Source organism: Schistocerca gregaria, chromosome 4, assembly GCF_023897955.1.
Source record: "Schistocerca gregaria isolate iqSchGreg1 chromosome 4, iqSchGreg1.2, whole genome shotgun sequence".
Taxonomy (NCBI): Eukaryota; Metazoa; Arthropoda; class Insecta; order Orthoptera; family Acrididae; genus Schistocerca; species Schistocerca gregaria.
Window position 1 is genome coordinate 672,611,084 of NC_064923.1, and position 18,941 is coordinate 672,630,024.

An 18,941-nucleotide genomic window follows, 5' to 3' on the forward strand; every position below is an offset into this window, starting at 1 on the left:
TGCCATGTAGCCGAAAGAAATTTTCATGTACACCGGTGTGCAAAACTTTCTCATGACGTTTCACTGTTAAGTAACATAGCTGCCAAGTAACACAGCTCGACAGAACTTGGGCCTTACACGGAAAGAACTGCTGCAGTATAGTACAGACAATAAGTGAGACAAAAACGCTATGAGACAAACAGAAATGACACTTTTATTCGCAGACCATAAGTACACTGAACTATATGGTACGCTCACTGGTCAAAGTTATTGTGAAATGTACTCATTCCCCAGATGCACCTGTTAAGTCGTTATTTCGGCCCTGACTGCATTTTTAGTGTTCCGTTCCTGAATAGGTATAAACGTAGCGCTAATAGGATCACCTTGTTATCCGTCCATCTCTCTGCTTGTCCGACTATTAAAAACAGATTTTCTCAGAAATGGATTGACGTACCAAAGTGAAATTTATGCCGTATACTAAAGTCAACGGTCTCTCGACATTGTGAAAATATGATCGTGTAAGTCAATGCAGTCAACAGATACAGCCATTTAGCCCTATGTCACATATTTTGATACTTGCCAACTCACTCATCGAAACCTGCAGGATACCTGTATACACCTAAAAGCATGAAATTGGGCAAGAAGCAAAGTTTCACAGTACAAGTAACGCGGAAAAAATCAGCACACTGTGAATTTGTAATTATGTCACGGATATGTCCGAAGGAATAGACACCATCCATTAAAACATTCTCGAAAATCTTGTGTTTCTCACAAACATCTTTTTAAGAGACAGTCTTCACTCCTTCCGATCTGATCGTGTATATGTAGAAAAATTGTGCAATGTTTTCAAAGAGATAGTATCGACAGCAGTTGAGTGACATATACCACATAAATTAATAAGTGATGGTACTGATCCCCCATGGTACACAAAACGGGTCATATCGTTATTGCGGAATCAACGAAAAAAGCATGTCAAATTTAAGAGAATGCAAAATCCCCATGATTGGCATAGTTTACAGAAGTTAGAAACATAGCGTACACTGAAATACGAGATGCTTTTAATAATTTCCACACCGAAATTCTGCCTAAAATCTGGCAAAATACGCAAAGAGATTCTGGTCATACATAAAGCACACCAGTGGCAAGACACAATCAATACCTTCACTGCGCAACAACAACGGTGAAGTCACTGATGACAGTGCCACTAAAGCAGAGTTACTAAACACGATTTTCCGAAACTACTTCACCGAAGAAGACGAAGTAATTATTCCTGAATTACAATCGAGAACAACTGCCAAGACGAGAAACATAGAGTTAGATATCCTCGGGGCAACGAAGCAGCTTAAATCACTTAATAAAGTCAAGGCCTCCAGCCCAGATTGCATACCAGCCAGGTTCCTCTCAGAGTATACTGATAAAATAGTTCCGTATTTAGAAATTATATACAACCACTCGCTCACAGAAAGATCCGTACCTAAAGACTGAAAAATTGCTCAAGTCACACCAAAACCCAATAAGGGAAGTTGGAGTAATCCGCTGAATTATAGACCTATATCACTAAGGAACATCGCCTAACTTGTGAGACTGGATTCGTGATTTCCTGTCAGAAAGGTCACAGTTCGTAGTAATAGACGGGAAGTCATCGAGTAAAACAGAAGTAATATCCGGAGTTCCCCAAGGAAGTGTTATAGGACCTCAATTGTTCCTGATCTATATTAACGACAAAGGAGACAATCTGAGTAGCCATCTTAGATTGTTTGCAGACGATTCTGTCATTTACCGTCTTGTAAAGTCATCAGATGATCAAAACGACTTGCAAAATTATTAGAATAAGATATGTGTATGGTGCGAAAAGTGGCAATTGACCATGAATAAAGAAAAGTGTGCACTTATTCACAAGAGTACTAAAAGAAATCAGCTAAATTTCGATTACGCGATAAATCATACAAATCTGAGGGCTGTAAATTCAACTAAATACTTAGGGATTACAATTACAAATAACATAAATTTGAACGATGACATAGGTAATATTGTGGGTATAGCAAACCAAAGACTGCGATTCATTGGCAGAACACTTAGAAGGTGCCACAGGTCTACTAAAGAGACTGCTTATACCACCCTTGTCCGCACTATTCTGGAGTACTGCTGTGCGGTGTGGGATACGTATGAGGTGGGACTGAGGGACGATATTGAAAAAGTACAAAGGACGGCAGCTCGTTTTGTATTATTGCGAAATAGGGGAGATAGTGTCACAGACACGATACGTGAATTGGCAATCACTAAAACAAAGGCGTTTTTCGTTGCGACGGTATCTTCTCATGAAATTTCATTCACCAGTTTTCTCCTCCGATTGCGAAAACATTCTGTTGGCACCCAACTACATACCGAGAAATGATCTTCACGATAAAATAAGAGAAATCAGAGCTCACACAAAAGAATTTAAGTGCTCGTTTTTCCCTCGTGCCGTTCGAGAGTGGAACGGTAGAGACTTAGCTTCAAGGTGGTTCATTGGACCCTTTGCCAGGCACTTTATTAAGAATAACCGAGTAATCACGTAGATTTAGATGTCGATGTTCCCAGTATCAATGTCGATAACAGGTAAAAATCGTCGAGGCTCTCGATTACCAGGATTGATGAACTGTCTGTTTACGTCATTAAGTTTGTACGGAACCTTCAGGACGCCCGTCCTACTCGCAAATGGCCAATTTTTATGGATGACAATGCCCGACCCCTTCGAATTGCGCAGGTGGAAGATCTCTTGCTACCAGAGAATACTCACCGAGTGGACTGGCCTGCCCGTTACTACGACGTAAATCCCATCTCGCACGTGCGTGATGCGTTGAGAAAATGTATCGCAGCATGTTCACGTGCATAAACAACCTTCTAGCAATTGTCAGACGAGCAGGTTGAAGAATAGAACGTCCGACCACAGGAACTCTGTATCAAGCTTTTGATCAGAGTGGGTGCACGCTGTAGTGTGTTCACTGCTGTCCACCGTGATCACACACCTTATTAATAACCATGTATCTTCTTTTTAAATTTCCAGGGAATCATCATAAATCTCGGTGACTTTAGAGTTATTATATCTTTGAGTAGAAGTGTCATTTCTGTTCGTCTCATCCCGTTTTTCGTTAAGTTACCTAATTACTGTATTGTAATAGTTTTTTCCACGTGTGGTCCGCGATTCATCGAGCTATGTTACTTGGCAGTGACACATCAACTTTTGTCCTTAAGTAATGCACAGCAGTACATATATTCAGACAATATTCAGACTGTTTGCGGAAAGAGTGAATTTCTGGAAAGATGTTTTTGCAGGGATCCCGAATTTCTAACTTTATCTTATAAGGAAGTTTCTTGAATACCCTTCCACCATAGTAAACAATACCTTTGTGAACACTAGACTGAGAGGCAAAACCTACAAGAATTAATTTTGTGTATTGATTCGTACCTGCATAAATCTCGTTTAAGAGGAAACTGTTTATTTTCAACAAACAAAATTACCAAAGATTTAATATAATTTGAAATATGTATAACAACTACAGGATACTCAAAAAAACATGAGTAAAGTGTATGGTAAGCCACTTCCTTGTTCTGCCCCGCGTTACATTTTTCGCTGCCTCGGATCTGTTAAATATTTTGGAGGTTAAGCTAAAAGGAGTCTACTGTTTTCTAAGACATGATGTTTAACGGTATGATGGTAAATACATTGCTAATCCCGATGCTGTTACTGATTTGCCTTGTTCGAACTAAATAATTGGCAATTTTTGTTCAATGCTTGCATTGTACACGTTTGGTTTATGCTTTAGGCTAGCTAAATGATCCTTAGTATTTGTTCTTCCCCCGGTGTACCGGAAACATAACACTTAGAAATTACACATTCTAAATCATAGTGACTTCTCTCACCTTTTAAAAAGAATATTTTTCTTGGAACGAGCGCTTCCTCTTTCATACTTTGAGTTGACAGGAATCAAACATTTTAACAAAAGTTAACCGCGGTTCCACTCAGACAGAGAAACAGAGAACTACTATGTTCCAGAGCATTAAGTAAACTGAGATAAGCGACCCTAATGGGAATTCGGCAGCACTACTGCGCAGTAATACTCCTTAAGTGACTCAGTCAGCTGCGATAATAAAACTTATTTAGTTTAATAGCTGGAGTTGAAACATACATCCACACAAGAATTTGGAGGAAAAATATATAATATCAGAATATTTCTATGAAATCCGAAACCCGGGATAAACTGGACATCGATTACCTTTATCCGAAGTCGGGACTGTCCCGGAAAACCGGTACGTCTTGCAAACTTACTCGTGGTCAGACGCACGGCTCTTCGTTGGATCTTCTCTGTCTCTTCTTGATAAGGATAGCACACATACGAAGAGTGCACAAGAATTGGTACGACAACTGTTTTTTACGCCACATCATTCGTGGATGAATTACATTTACTAAGTATCTCCCAATGATTTTCAATCTGGCACCTGATTTGCCTACTGCTAGTTTGGTGTTGTCATTCCACTTTAGGTCGTTCCGAATTGTTATTCCTCGATATTTTACGGTAGTTACTGTTTTCTGGAAATTTGTGGTAAGTTCCTATGGGACCAAACTGCTGAAATCATCGATCCCTAGGCTTACACACTACTTAATCTAACATAAACTAACTTACGCTAAAGACAACACACACTCCATGCCCGAGGGAGGATCCGAACCTCCGACGGGTGAAGTTGCGCGAACCGTGGCAAGGCGCCCAGACCAAGCGGCTACACCGCATGGAATTGGTTACTATTTCCACTGATCTGCCGCCAATAGTGTAATCCGACAGTAATGTATCTCTTTGCTTATTTATAAGCAATATGTCGCATTTATTTGTGTTTTTTGGGGTCGATTGATAGTCCCAGCATAAAAAGGTTTTTTTTTTTTTTTTTTTTTTTTTTTTTTTTTTTTTTTTTTTTTTTTTTTTTTGAGGGTGTACCTGAATTTCTCTGCAATATTCTGGAGTATTCCTACACACAACAGCATCTTCCGCAAGAAGTCTCACAGAGAGCCCAACCTTAGCCACTGGATCGTTACTATAAACTGTAAGTACTAGCGGCCCCAATGGAGGCGCTTTTTGTATTTGTTGACATTCTTGTGTCAGAATTCATTGTTACGTTCTGTCTATAAGGGTCACTAGGAAAGCCGGCCGCGGTGGCCATGCGGTTCTAGGCGCTGCAGTCCGGAACCGCGGGACTGCTACGGTCGCAGGTTCGAATCCTGCCTCGGGCATGGATGTGTGCATTGTCCTTAGGTTAGTTCTGTTTAAGAAGTTCTAAGTCTAGGGGACTGATGACCTAAGATGTTAAGTCCCATAGTGCTCAGTCATCTGAACCATTTTGATCACTATGAAAGTTCCACATTCAACAATGTGTGCTGAATGATTTGCTCCGAAACACTTGGATTTGCACCAGTATCGTACCATGACGCCAGATCTGCACAGATCAACTAACCTGCTTCACAGAACGGCAGGCAGGCTTCCGCCCTCCGCGTTCTGTTAAGAGTCGCTGACGTCCCTCGTCACGTTTTACATTCGTGGTTTCACCGTGCTTCAACCATTCGCCTACATGGTTGCGTCAGTAACACACGGACGGCCAATCAGCTTTGAGGGTCCAGGATACTCGTTTCTAGGCACCGTGCCATAACATTCTGCCTTTGCCAAAGTCCCTTGTTAGTAGCTTTCCCCATGGTCGGGATACATCATCGCTAGCGTGGTTCTTCAATCGTATAAGCTCTACTTATATACTTTCCTTCACGTGAACGCAAAGCCACCAGGCGGTATTCAGTCTCGCGCTGGCCAGTTGTCGTAATGTTATGGCTCATCAGTGGAGTTTGCAAGTGTAGCACACATGAACGCAAGGCCGTTGGATACTGTGAAACTTCCAGAATGAAATGTCCACTCTAAAGCAGAGTGCACACGGACAGGAAACTTCCTGGAGGATTAAACTGTCTGCCGGTCCGAGTCTCGAGCTCGGCAACCTTGCCCTTCTTGCAGCTTTAGTTCCTCCAGTACCTTGTCTCCTACCTTCCAATGTCCATTGCAGAGAGAGTCGTGCTTTGACAGGTCAGCCGGTAGAACACGTGCTTGCGAAATGTGAAGATTCCGGGCTGGAGTCACAGTTTTAACCCTCCAGGAAGTTTCATATCAACGCAAACTCCGCTGAAGAGTGGAAATTTCGCACTGGGAACATCCCGCAGGCTGTGGCTAGGCCATGTCTCCGCAATAGCTTCTCTTCCAGACCTGCTAGCGTTTGAAAAATTAGTTCAAATGGCTCTGAGCACTATGGGACTTAAAATCTGAGGACATCACACACATCCCTGCCCGACGCAGGATTCGAACCTGCGACCGTAGCGGTCCCGCGGTTCTAGACTGAAGCGCCTAGAACCGCACGGCAACAACGTCCGGCTGCTAGCGTTTGAAAGTTTCGCAGGGGCTCTTCTGTGAAGTTTTGTAGGTAGGAGACAAGGTACTGGTGGAAGTAAATCTGTGTGGACGGATCCTACGTCGTGTTGGGTAGCTCAATCGGTAGAGCACAAACCCGCGAAAAGTAAAGGTTCCAAGTTCGAGTCCTGGTTCGGCAAACAGTCTCAATTCGCCAGGGTATTTGATACTGTGAAACTTATTTGGAATTTCACTGTGTATTTTTCAGGTGAACTGCGTCGACTGGAAAGCTCACATGGGCAACACATATTGCAAATCTTACGAAAGTGTGAACTTCTAACGACGCTGCGTTCTTAGAAGCTCTGTTGAACTGATATCGAAGTTAATCTTTTGAACGCGCAGGTAAATCTCTGAAGCGCTTCTTAATACATAAAAACAGGTATTAGGCATTTGTTACTTTTTCTGTTTCATACCACAACACTGCCCTTAACGCATTTTCAGGCTTAAGCCACCAGCAACACACATTCCACGACAAATATAGGTAACTGAATGACAACGCTGGAATTTAGACATGACTGTCTGTAGTTATGGTAAGATTATCGCTTTATTGTAAACGGGGAGTTTATGCAATGGAATTTTAAAATTCAGTTTCTTCACACCAAGAACAATAAATAAATTAGGCTCATTCATTTTGTGTTAAACGTCAAGTGATTTTATCAGAAATGATAAAATTTAAGTGCAAGTGTTAATTCCAGAAAATTCGAGCAGAAATTATATTCTGAAATCAGTCTAGTTCTATAGTGCCTACAATAAATAAATATACTAATATTTTACATGATTACGTGCTGGTCTCTGCAAAGCTGGCTATACTAATTACGTATTCACTTGCGTTGCAGAAATCACAACCGTACTTACTGCAGTTAGCATTGTCGTTGTTGATGCGCACTGAACTATGTTTGGTAAAGAACACTGTCCCCTTTTATATAGACCGCTAGACTAAGGAAAATGGTGCTTTTTTTAAATGGGGGAAGCATTTGGCCGCTCCATTAGGCTGCAAGGAAGGAAACGCTCTACATCCATTCTCATCATCGTCTGGTATTTCCTCGTGTTGAAAACAGTGAAACTGCATCAAGTTATGGATTTTACAAAAGAACTGTCACGTCAGCAGTAGCTCATCTAGGACGTTGTCGTGGTTTTTTTAATGTAGGAAGCAGCTTGCCACTCCATTAGGCAGTAAGGAAGGAAACCCTATACATCCGTGCTCATCCTCGTCTGGTATTTCCTCGTGTTAAAAACAATTAAACTGCCACAAGTTATGGATTTTACAAAAGAGGAATCACGTCAGCAGTGGCTCAACTAGAACGTTGTTGTGATGTCTACTGTCCTCTCGAAATATTCAGGTTACACAGAAAGCAAATGAATTTGTAAATTCCCCACGAATACACTAAATAAAATTATTAAAATTTTAATTGGTATGGAAGACTCAAATTCAGTATTAGAAGAAGGAAAAGAAGGAAAAATCTTAGCAGGATATGGACTTCTTGAGGGGAATGAGAGAGGAAGCCGACTGGTAGAATTTTTCACAGAGTGTCATTTAGTCGTTGCTTATATAATCGCACGACAGCGATTTCGAAAGCCATAAGTCATCCATGGGACAGGTGTAAACTCAGTCATAAATTATTCTTTAAGGACTGCATATTAAAACTAAAAAAATTGCAAAGGTGTAGGAAATCACGGGGGAGGGACCTGCACAAACTGAAGGAAGCAGTGGCTGTTGAAAATTTAGGCAGCGTTGGGGTGAAACAGCGGAAAGGAATACAATAGAAGGAAAATGGGCAGCTTTATGAAATGAAACAGGGAAGACAGGAGGTAATCAGATAGGTTTAAAAGCAAGGTGCGGTAGTAATCCTTTGTTAACATAAGAGAGATTGAATTTTACTGTCGAAGGAGGAAGTGTAAAAACGCAGTAAAAGAAACACTTGAACGTATGCAAAGGTCTAAAAATGAGACGGACAGGAAATGCAAAATCACGAAGCAGTAATGACTAGGAGACACATGCAAGGTTATGTAAGTATGCGTGACTGTGGGAAAGATGCCCCCTATAAAAGAAGAAAAGGTTATACGAATATCAAGAGCTCCGATAGCATGCCAGTACTAAGCAAAGAAGAGAAAGATAAAAGGTGTACGGAATACATAGATGGTGAATATAATGGAAATTACGGATTAGTTCTCCATTTGAAACTCGGGGAGGAACTGCCAAGGAGGAGGTAAAAAAGAGTAAAATACTGAATAACCAAGAAAAGGGTAACACCCTACTAAACGAAGGGTTGAATACCGCAGTTTTGAATCAATTAGGGAATCTAGAAAATCTGAAAATTAAAAGATACTAAGTCTAGAAGTAGTAGGGTCAGTGAAGTGAAATAGAAAGAAGGTAAAGATTTCTCGTCAGATTAATCTAGGCTAATATCAAAAATCACAAAGAATGATATGATGGGACTACGATAAGTTGTGAGTAAGAAGGTACGGCAGGGTGAGTTACTGTGAACATTTCGCAGGAGCGGTTGTTCTCAGAATCGACAAAAAACCAACACCTATAGCGATAGTTCAGATATACATTTTTGGGCGCAAGGAGACAATGAAGATGTAGAGAAAGTATATATGAGGATACTGAACTGGTAATTCTGTATGTAAAGGGAGACGATAATCTAATAATATTAGGGGACTGGAACGCTATGCTAGGAAAAAGAGTTACTGGAGGATATGGCTTGGTAGTAGGAATGGTGTCTAACACAAAATTTCAGCTAGTACGAGGGAATACACTGTTCACAAGTAGCAAGAGGAGAAGACACTGGAAGATTCCAGTTGCATTATGTCATTGTCGGATAGAGATTCGAAAATCAGACGTGGCGCTAGATTGTGTAGCGTATCAGGGAGCAAATATAGACTCACAACTAAGTAATGGCGAAAAGCAAAATGGTGTTTAAGAGAATCAAAAATGGTTCAAATGGTTCTGAGCACTATGGAACTTCACATCTGAGGTCATCAGTCCCCTAGAACTTAGAACTACGTAAACCTAACTAACCTAAGGACATCACACACATCCATGCCCGAGGCAGGATTCGAACCTGAGACCGTAGCAGTTGCGCGGTTCTGGACTGAAGCTCCTAGAACCCCTCGGCCACCGCGGCCGGCTTCAGGGAATCGTTGGGAGAAGCAGTAAGGAAAAGCTGGTGTACTGAAGCACTGAGAGTTGATGAGCACGTTTGAAGTTCTTTGAGGCTGTAAATACTGCAATAATGAATGCTACAGTAGGCAGATTAACTGAAGGGGAATGTTCATATCTAAACAGGTCAATCGCAGATTTATATAGACAAATTGTGAGGAAGGTAGCTGCGATGAAACCTTGCGTAAGTGATGAAGTGCTCCATCTAATTGACGAAGAAAGAAGTATAAAAATGTCCAGGTTCAAATAGTTCAAATGGCTCTGAGCACTAAGGGACTTAACATCTGAGGTCGTCAGTCCCCTAGAACTTAGACTACTTAAGCCTAACTAACCTAAGGACATCACACACATCCATGCCCGAGGCAGGATTCGAACCTGCGACCGTAGCAGTTGAGCGCTTCCGGACTGAGCGCCTAGAACCGCTAGACCACCGCGGCCGGCCATCCATGCCTGAGGCAGGATTCGAACGTGCGAACGTAGTGGTTGCACGGTTCCAGACTGTAGCGCCTAGAACCACTCGGCCACACCGACCGACAAATGTTCAGGGAAAGACAGAAATACTACAGTAGAAGTTACTAAGGAGTACGCAGGAACTGCTGAGATGCTGGGGCTTAATGGGTGGAGAAAAGATTTTGTGAAATTGAAAAAGAAATGACGCTTATTCAGGTATAAATAAGTCAATACAATCTTCAATGAAAATACAAGCAAAGGCTTCAACATTAACAATGGAATTGGAATTCCACTGCTAAACGCTGGTAATGTAGAGGATTGGTGGAAAAGAGTACGTTTATGTGGAGGATTTGCCTGGTGAATATGATAGAAGAAGAAGAGCTGCCGATACCGCGGATTTCGAGGATCTGGAGTTAGAGTCAGATTTTAACAAAGCTTTGGAATTTCTACAATCATGGGGTGAAGTGGCAGACAAACTACCACTGAAGTTGGTGTGTAGAACATATAAGCCTGGTGACATAACATCCGATTTTCAGGACAATGTTGTCCACACAATCCCGTGTGAGAACTTTCGTCCAGTCACCTTAATAGCTGATACATACAATGAGAGTATGTTATACGATCGTCTAGCTTTAGAAAATTAAGGGTACCGCAGTGGCGGTTCTGATACTGCGTTCGATACCTACAGAAAATCAAGAGATGTTCACAGGATTTGCTGACCTAGAATTTGTGTTCGTCAGTGTGAAATGGTGCAAGACGTTCGACATTCTCGGGAAAATAGAAGTAACGTAAAGGGGGCAAGATAGTACACAGTATATACAACAACCAGAAGGGGACTATAAGAAATTGAGGCAGGGAAGTAAGTGCTTGGGTTGTTGTTGTTGTGGTCTTCAGTCCTGAGACTGGTTTGATGCAGCTCTCCATGCTACTCTATCCTGTGCAAGCCTCTTCATCTCCCAGTACCCACTGCAACCTACAGCCTTCTGAATCTGCTTAATGTAGTCATCTCTTGGTCTCCCTCTACGATTTTTACCCTCCACGCTGCCCTCCAGTACTAAATTGGTGATCCCTTGATGCCTCAGAGCATGTCCTACCAACCGATTCCTTCTTCTGGTCAAGTTGTGCCACAAGCTTCTCTTCTCCCCAATCCTATTCAATACTTCCTCATTAGTTATGTGATCTACACATCTAATCTTCAGCATTCTTCTGTAGCACCACATTTCGAAAGCTTCTATTCTTTTCTTCTCCAAACTATTTATCGCCCATGTTTCACTTCCATACGTGGCTACACTCCATACAAATACTTTCAGAAATGTCTTCCTGACACTTAAATCTATACTCGATGTTAACAAATTTCTCTTCTTCATAAATGCTTTCCTTGCCATTGCCAGTCTACATTTTATTTCCTCTCTACTTCGACCATCATCAGTTATTTTGCTCCCCAAATAGAAAAACTCTTTTACTACTTTAAGTGTCTCATTTTCTAATCTAATTCCCTCAGCATCACCCGACTTAATTTGACTACATTCCATTATCCTCGTTTTGCTTTTGTTGATGTTCATCTTATATCCTATTTTCAAGACACTATCCATTCCGTTCAACTGCTCTTCCAAGTCCTTTGCTGTCTCTGACAGAATTACAATGTCATCGGCGAACCTCAAAGTTTTTATTTCTTCTCCATGGATTTGAATACCTACTCCGAACTTTTCTTTTGTTTCCTTTATTCCTTGCTCAATATACAGATTGAAGAACATCGGGGACAGGCTATAACTCTGTCTCACTCCCTTCTCAACTGCTGCTTCCCTTTCGTGCCCCTCGACTCTTATAACTGCCACCTGGTTTCTGTACAAATTGTAAATAGCCTTACGCTCCCTGTGTTTTACCCCTGCCACCTTCAGAATTTGAAAGAGAGTATTCCAGTGAACATTGTCAAAAGCTTTCTCTAAGTCTACAAATGCTATAAATGTAGATTTGCCCTTCCTTAATCTAGCTTGTAAGGTAAGTCGAGGGTCAGTATTGCCTCACGTGTTCCAACATTTCTACGGAATCCAAACTGATCTTTTCCGAAATCGGCTTCTACTAGTTTTTCCATTCGTCTGTAAAGAATTCGCGATAGTATTTTGCAGCTGTGACTTATTAAACTGATGGTTCGGTAATTTTCACATCTATCAACACCTTCTTTCTTTGGAATTGGAATTATTATATTCTTCTTGAAGTCTGAGGGTATTTCGCCTGTCTCATACATCTTGCTCACCAGATGGTAGAGCTATCTCAGGACTGGCTCTCCCAAGGCCGTCAGTAGTTCTAATGGAATGTTGTCTACTCCGGGGGCCTTGTTTCGACTCAGGTCTTTCAGGGCTCTGTCAAACTCTTCACGCAGTATCGTATCTCCCATTTCATCTTCATCTACATCCTCTTCCATTTCCATAATATTGTCCTGAAGTACCCAAGGATTTCTACTAGCCCTCGTCTTTTTACCTACTTGATCCTCTGCTGCCTTCACTACTTCATTCCTCAAAGCTACCCATTCTTCCTCTACTGTATTTCTTTCCCCCATCCCTGTCAATTGCTCCCTTATGCTCTCCCTGAAACTCTGTACAACCTCAGGTTCTTTTAGTTTAACCATGTCCTATCTCCTTAAATTTCCACCTTTTTGCAGTTTCTTCAGTTTTAATCTACAGGTCATAACCAATAGATTGTGGTCAGAGTCTACATCAGCCCCTGGAAATGTCTTACAATTTAAAACCTTGTTCCTAAATCTCTGTCTTACCATTATATAATCTATCTGATACCTGTCAATATCTCCAGGTTTCTTCCATGTATACAGCCTTCGTTTATGATTCTTGAACCAAGTGTTACCTATGATTAAGTTGTGCTTTGTGCAAAATTCTACCAGGCGGCTTCCTCTTTCATTTCTTTGCCCCAGTCCATATTCACCTACTATGTTTCCTTCTCTCCCTTTTCCTACTACCGAATTCCAGTCACCCATGACTATTAAATTTTCATCTCCCTTCACTATCTGAATAATTTCTTTTATTTGATCATACATTTCTTCAATTTCTTCGTCATCTGCAGAGCTAGTTGGCATATAAACTTGTACTACTGTAGTAGGTGTTCACTATGCTGTTTGTAGTAGCTTACCCGCATTCCTATTTTCCTACTCATTATTAAACCTATTCCTGCATTCCCCCTATTTGATTTTGTGTTTATAACCCTGTAGTCACCTGATCAGAAGTCTTGTTCCTCCTGCCACCGAATTTCAGTAATTCCCACTATATCTAACTTGGGTTAAGAAATGTGTAAGATAGGGATCCAACTGTTCATCCCAAATGGAGTGAAGAAATAAAAGAAAGCCTCAAGAATTTGATTAAAACTTACGGCTAAATTATATGAATGATAAGATTCGCTGAAGAAATTCGTACCCTCAGCAAAAGTGAAGGATAATTATGGAACCTATTGAATAGATTCAACACTGAAACGGATTCAGAATATAGACTGAGAGTAAATCGAAGAAAGATAAAAGTAATAAGGATTAGGAAAAGAGAGAGTAGCGATAAACTTAACTTCAAAATAGGTGGCTTCTATGTAGGCAAGTTTAAAGAATTCTGCTACATTGGAAGCAAAGTGACACATGACGGTGAACCAAGGAGGATATAAAAAAAAGTAGATTAGCTTAGGACGGTAGCTCCCTCTTGGACTAAAGAAGTGTACTAGTATCAAATATAGGCCTTCAGTAAGAAATTTCTGAGAGCATACGTGGATCATGGACTGTGGAAAAACAGGACAAGAAGAGAACTTATACGTTTCAGGTATGTTGCTATGTAACGATGTTGGAAACTGGGTGGACTGAAAAGACAAGGAATGTGGTGGTTCTCCACATAGTCATTGAAGAAAAGAACATGTGAATAACACTGACAAGAAGAAGGTACAGGATGACAGGAAGAGTGTTACAAATTCTATTGGAGCTGCAGCAGGTAAAACCTTTAAGGAGAAGACAGAGATTGGAATACACCCAACACATAATTCAAGACGTGGTGTGCAAGTGCTACCCTGAGGTGAGAAAGCTGCCGGAAGAGAAACGGATGGACCACATAAAACCAGCTGGAAGACCGATGACTCTATAAATAGACACAAAATCGTGAAGAATGTTACAGAGAGAAAAGGGGAACTGAGTAAAGAGGAGATAGATGTGATAGAGCGAGACAATTTGATAGAGCGCTAAAAGACTTATGTGTAAATACCGCCCCTGGGGTAGGTGACATTCGCTCACAATTATTGACATCCTATAGAAAACCTGCCACAACAATTTCACCTGGTATACAAAATATATGAGACAGTGTAAATGCTCTCAGATGTCAGGAAGTACAAACCATTCTGTTCCAAGGAATGCAGGTACTGACAGATGTGAATACTACTGAGCTATAATAAGTAATGGCTGCAAAATATTAATGCATCGCAATATTTATTGATTAATAACGCGCTTCGCCTGAATGTAGTCCGCCACACTTCACCGCCTGTTCTGCATTACCAATCTGCAAAGTCTACGGCGTCCGACATTTGTATTGAGGGATGGCAGCCCAACCCTACGAGATCTGCACATGGTTTCACCTTGGTTTCACCTTGATTTCACTACGTGCCGAACACACTCACCACAGCACTCCTCGACCACCCAACTAGTTGTGCAGTTTCCGAAATACTCTTGCCAAGCCTCCGGGTCATTACACTTTGTCATCGTTTAAACTCAGTAAGATTGAGCGCCTTCCCCATTCTACACACGGTCATCACGCTTACTTATATTACATGAACCACACAGGTGTCTGAGTAGCATTCATTCTACGTTAGGTGACGCTGCTATCGTTTGGACCGGTTTATATCGATAGTAGGTCGTAGTTCATAATGTTCTGTCTGATAAGTGTATACATATATTGATAAAAACGCAATTGATAAATGCACAGACTTGATATACTTCCTCGTACCATCCATGTCTATCAGAGTGAGACAAGGTTCTTCCAAGATTGTCACACAGCACCACCCCACAGAAGGAGTTGTAAATCAGAGGCAGCAGATGTGCTACAAAGTTATCTATCTCAACGTTGACTGGCGCAGGTAATACATGTTGACATGCTGAGGCTATAGGCAGTGAACAACGGTGCACCAGAAACGAAAGTCGATTTTTCAAAATGCCGAATATAACAAAACGGAATGCCAATTGAGCATATATTTGAAATTATCATGGGCTTACACCTCATAACAAATTGCAGGCATTTACACAGTTTGCTTATTGTACAGTGAAGAACTTACCGTAATATTCAGAAAGTTTTAAAAATAACCTATATCTTTAATTAATGAATCAACATGCCTTAAAATCAACTGTGTGAAATTTATCAATTGTGGTTTTTTATCAAGAGATGTATACATGTGAAGTGCCTTTCATGTTTTGACTTCATCCAATGTAACTTGACCCTTTTATTACAAGTTCCATAATTTACGTAAAACTTTGTATTTCATATAATAGTTGAAATTAATTGTAGCCCCTCCCTCCACTAATTATCTTCATGTTCTCCCCTTAGATCAAATAATATCAGCATAAGACTTTGGAAGCCAGTCATCTTCGGGCAATAAAAGTGTCTATACCAGATCGCAGGTACGGAGCATATTCTTCATTTCCCATAATTTAAGTTTCAGAAAGTCTTTTTTTCAGACTAGGTGGTGCTCTAGAATAGTGATGAAGGTTAGGTGAGTAGATTGAGTAACTAACGACAGATCATTGAATTTACTGAAGAGGACCAATACATCGCACGGCTACCATTCTGCGGTGCAACGACCAGCAAGATCGGTGGAGTTCTGAACCGGCAGGGAATCAGACCAGTCTTCTGGCCACCCAGGAAGATTAAGGAAATGTTGCGACCTGTGAAAGATAATCTCGGCCTCTGAGAGAACCGGGAATTTACAGCATTCGTTGCGAGTGTGGCAAAAATTATGTGGTCCAGTCTATATGAACTGTTGCCAATCACTGTGTGGAACATCAGCTTCACCTGAAATACAGGTATCTAGAAAATTCCGCGGTGGCTGAGCAAAGTTTGTTAAATAAACATAAGATTTTATTCGAAGAAACAAGAATGCTTGCTCATGCTTCAAACTATTGGGATTCTGTCATCAGGGAAGCAGTTAAAATTAGACTATGTGAAAATAATTTGGACAGAGATTGCGGATATGCACTCAGCAATGCATGGAAGCGCGCAGTTGATAAAGAAAGAGCGCAGAAGGAGACTTCTTACAATCCTCTCAGTTCTCCGCCTGTTGCGATGGATGGTGCTGCAAGCAATGCTGGATAAAGCGCGCAAACAAAATCTACAGACATAGAGGCAGCCACCTCCATACACGCCGTTTTCACCGTGATGTCATCCAGCCAATGAGGCCGTCCACTGCTTATAAAAGCGGATGCCTCACTGGTCCAAGAGATCCCCCTCACCCCCTGGTTGCTCCTCTCCTCTCCCATCCCCGCTCCCTGCCACATCTTCACTGTTGTGTCCTCCCTACCCTCCATCTCTACACCCTTCATCTCCTTTCCCAAGGTGGCTTCCGTCAACTTCCACTCCCGGTTGATGCCCTCTCTCCCTCCATTTATCCCTCCTATCAACTCTGATGGTCATCTCCCCTTCCTTTCCTCAGTCCTTCCCACAGGCTCCCTCTCACCCCCCCCCATCCTGTTTTTTCCCCACTTACCCTCTCCATGCCTCCCTTCTTCCTCTCCCCCCCCCCCCCCCGAGTCATTTTGCATTCCCCTCCTGTGGCTTTCCCCACTCCCTCTCGAGTCTGCCTCCCATCTCATGCATCCTCATCCTCTGTCAGCTCCTTCCCCCACTTCCCCCCACTTCGTTTTTCCTCTCCTTTCCCTCTTTGCTTTTCCATCATTCATCCAGGTTCCCCCCACCTGCCTTCAGCGGTGGTGCGTCATATTAGTGCCAACTTTTTAGTGCAGTGTTCAAGTGAATGTTCAGTATTGTGCGTCTTTCCAAGTGTTGTGAACAGAAATCATGCTGTCGCTGGGTGTGACTTTTATATCTCTTGTGAACAGAAACCAAACTGTCGCCATGTTTTTTTAATTGTCTGTCTATTATTTTACCTGTCTGCTTCTGTGTATTTTATTAGCATAACCAACCATTTTTATGTTTTAAGTTCCACAATATTCCGCCATTTTAGCATTTAAGTCGCCGATTTTGTTGCCTGTTTTTCTTATTTGTTACCTTCATTTTCTTAAAACAAATTCTATAGGCTGAAGAGCGACATACTAAGCTGCTGCCAGCCCGCCCTCTTCGGGGGGAATCAAAACTCAATAAAGGAAAAAGAAGGCCCACGACAGTCAGTTTTACCCCTGACGAAGATGACGGAAAGGTCGGGATTTTATCAAATTTCGACTCGGCAAGTAAACCGAGAACTTTTTATGCAAGGGCTCCGTCACGAAAGACTTCGTAGTCGAGAATCAGAATGATTTACGTAAACATCCCTTTTTAAGACTACTGTATCAAAAATTCGCATTTCTCAATTCCAAAGTGGCGTACTCTAAATACAATCATGGACTGTATGAAAGTACCATTGTTAAGTACTCCAACAGTAATCCATGGCCACCAGCTGCCAAAATCAGGGATCTCAGTGGTGAGAGGCAATGGCTGATGAAAGAATAGGAAAGACTCAACTGAAATGACGACCTAGCGAGTGTAATGGCATTTCTAGCTCTAGACCCTTTACTGGTATCCCAGGAGATAGGCTGTTAATTTCCTTTTGTTAAAATGGTCTTTTCTAATGTTTCTTGTGCTTCACAAAACTTAGCAACCCGTTTTATCCAATTCGTATGCAATCTAATATAGAATCATTTGTCTTGGTATTGTTTCTTGTGTTCTGCTATTTTTCATCATTCTTGACACTTAACTATAGTCATAATAGCTGATTTGTTGTTTTGCATAGTTTTTGTAAACCAGAGCACTTGACACTAAGTAAATTTCTTTTGTATTTCTTATCCTATTGTGTGTTTTAACCACAGAGGAGAATAACACAAAAGATTAAGGACGATTTCCGTTTTTTAATTTGCCTTAGTACACGAGAAGCATAAATCAGTCCCCCTCCAATCACGTACCCGAACGAGATTACATTTAAGACATGGAATTGAAACCCTGGCTCAGTTATAGATATGCTGACTTTCCATACTTCCTTCGTTTTTTATTTACAACATGGAAGAGCGATGCCTTTCCTGTCATCTAGATTTCTTTGGTCAGACACTATCCTCTATGTATTGGGAGCTAGGTAGGTAGCAGGCTTCGCTCACTGAAATGGAATAAAGAGGAGGAGTAATGCAAATAGATAATATAGTAGTGTCATTGGATGAGTACCACCAGTTGAACGAGATCATCGAGTCTACAAAAAGGTTACTATATCAGTACTTTCGTTAGTATTATACTTGTAGTAATTATTACAGTAAAGAGAAATTATTGCCACTCGTTCAGTCTTTAAATGTAGCAGAATGGAACATAGTCTTTTATATGTATATTAGTGTAGGTCTAAACCGTTTCACCTCTAGGCGTAATTTTTCTTAAGATATTTTCTAACCTGCATTCTTAATGTTAAAAGGCTGCTTGTGCGCTATTACGAATTTGCGATGAAATACAAACATCCATTGTGATCTGAGAGGAAACAAAAGCATCGCCAGAGGAATAATATTCGAACGAGCGAGTTTACCTTGCAATTTGAACCCTATAAGAGATCGAACCTCTGGAAGACAGGGACATGGTACGGGTAACTCTTCCGAACTAAGCAATCCAAGTTAAAAAATTTGCACTGATAGCAAGTGAGGACAATGTAAGAGGCATTCTCTCTCCTTG